This window comes from Nicotiana attenuata, unplaced genomic scaffold (genome assembly GCF_001879085.1).
Source record: "Nicotiana attenuata strain UT unplaced genomic scaffold, NIATTr2, whole genome shotgun sequence".
Lineage (NCBI taxonomy): Eukaryota > Viridiplantae > Streptophyta > Magnoliopsida > Solanales > Solanaceae > Nicotiana > Nicotiana attenuata.
Window position 1 is genome coordinate 253,632 of NW_017670420.1, and position 2,792 is coordinate 256,423.

The window sequence follows — 2,792 nt, forward strand, 5'->3', positions numbered from 1 at the left end:
ACACTTGATCACGTTCGAATTAACGCCTACCAACGATTTCTTTGAAACCATCAATCGAGGAAAACATTCAAGAAAAAGAAAATTAGAATCAATAATAAGCAGCAAAAGTAGCATTCCAAATCAAAAGAAGTATCAGAAAAGGCATCTTACAAGGGCTTAATCGCCCGCCCAGATTTGAGGACGCGGGGACAATTGTCATGAGTAACCCGCGAATCGAATTGATCAATTTGGCCGAGGCCGAGCAGTGATCTATAAGGCCGAGGTCGAGCAGTGATCAATAAGGCCGAGGTCGAGCAGTGATCAATAAGGCCGAGGTCGAGCAGTGATCAATAAGGCCTAGGGCGAACAGTGATCTATAAGGCCGAGGTCGAGCATTGATCTATAAGGCCAAGGTCGAGCAGTGATCTATAAGGCCGAGATCGAGCAGTGCAGATAAATGTAACAGCTAGTTTTGCTTTGGAATCTTCAAAGGGAATACTCTACTGGATATTTCCTTTAATTGTACCTTTTTTGGGGTTTTCTAGGGATATCCCTTATAAATAGGAAGAGAAGACTTCTCTAAAAGGGGGGAAGACTCTCTCTCTAGAAAATATATAAACACATCTCTCTAAAGAGATTAGAGGATCTGTGATCCCATATCTTCCATCAGATCTGAGAAGGGTCCGAGGATTCTTGTATTTGTTTATCATTCATCTTTATCAAATGAAAGAGGATCCGCCTCACTCAAAGATTGGGTGAATCTTCCCCTTTACTTACATTTTATTTCCATTTAATGTTACTTAATGCATCTTTTTTCATACTATTAAGTCTGGCCATAATCATTGCCGGCATTTTTTTTTACTCAACTATATTTCTCTATTCATGTTATTCATCTCAGATCTAGAGTCAATTATCCTTAACTAAGATTTACTCTCTATCTTCTTATTTAATTAGTTTAACAAAAAGGTCCCATACTTTTTTGGTCAAACACCAAATAATGCCTTGGATCTTCTCTAAAATACCGGCTCTATATATATTTCTCTCTTTTAATTTATATGTCTCATTCAGGTATAGCTTCTCCAAAAATATCATTCCCACACATATCTTTCAATATATTTTCAATTATCCTACTCTCTCGTTTCAATTCAAATGATGTAATTTAACTAGGCACGAAGTTTAAGAAAAAAGAAGACTTTTGAAACTTTTGGTCTTAAATGTTTAATGGGTAAAAGCTTTATGGGGCCATGATATTTTTGTGGTTATAAAAGCTTCTCATTAAGGGTAAAATGAAGAGTTTAAAGTTGAACTATTCCAAATTTAAAAATATCTCATTTATTTTGGAACAGACTAAATAAGAAAGTACCTCGTCCAATTTAACAAGGAGGGAGTATGAGATCTCAAAAGAATGTCTCTGAGATTCACGCAGTTGGGAATGCAAATAAATGAATAGCTTTTTAGATCCTTTTTTAAAAAGGAATTTAACATATACTATTACTTTCGTTCAGTTTTCCATTATCTCAAAAATCTCGTGTTCGACCAGCAAAAACTCGTATAGTACTTGAACAAAATGTAACTTCTTCGGTTATTTTATATCAATATGATTGTTTTTTTGACCAATGAACTTAAATAATTTAACTACAACGTTGTTGGGATACACGACCGAGACATCATGCATTTTGTTTCCGTTCATTTTAAATTCCAGGAAGTACCAGCAATGTTATGAGTTGTATAAACTTCCTATTAATTTCCAGTAATACATCATATTCATATACTAAATCAATTTGACCCATATATTACGGCTAGAATATGAAGAGCTTATCTGGAATATGTAGAGCTGATCTGGCATTTGGACGGCGAATGGCGAAACAAACATTTTTCAAATGGAATTTGGCTTATCCAGATTCTTTTCCTCTTTTCTTATTGAAAACATAACTTTATGTTTCTCCCTTAATTCTTTTTTATTTTTAGTTTTTTATTAGTTCTGCTAAGATAATTAAGTTTTCGATTAATTTTTGGTCGTGAAATATGACTGTGGACTTTTATATCTAGAGCTAAAATCAGTGACAATTTTTTTTAAAGTTTTTCCTTTCTCTTGTTTTGGTGAACGAATAGTATTGGTGATGTAAACTAAGGGCTCACCAAACTGTATAGAAAACTTGGTTCTCTATCAGTTCCACATAAATAACAGTAAGTAAAGAATACAATAATATTTACGTGAAAAACTCCCAGCTCACGGGATTAAACATCACGACCTACCCTAGTAGGATTTCAACTTCATTAACTGAGCAAACTTTAGATTACAACCTATTATAATCTAGGAATTAAACTTTTAATTCCTCAAGCCTTACCATAATTCTATATTGTAAGCCTCTTTGTAATACTTCTATTACAAAGCTACACACTTGACTAACTCTAGTCAAAATAACCAGAACAATAATGGTTTAAGAGATGTCCTACGAAATTCTTCTGAAAAGCTATGTAGGAATTACAAGTGAATAACATGAAACAAAGACACAACAATACTAAAGGACATAAGAAATTATCAAGGGCGGTTGCACACTTGAGAGAAATCTTTGTTTAGGTTTTGCAAGTGTTAGGTGAAAATCCTAACCTCATATTGATTATATATATGTGAGGTCATCATAGATGATGCAATGGAGTGTCCAGTACGTTGCACGCTCCAACAGTGCTGCTGTACTGTTGCGTGTCAGTGCAACATCTTTAATAGTTGTTAGAGTTGACTTGTACTATGATCGGAGGAAAAGATCTCTATCTATTCCCTATGATATTCCCTTAACCAATTTCATTAAGAA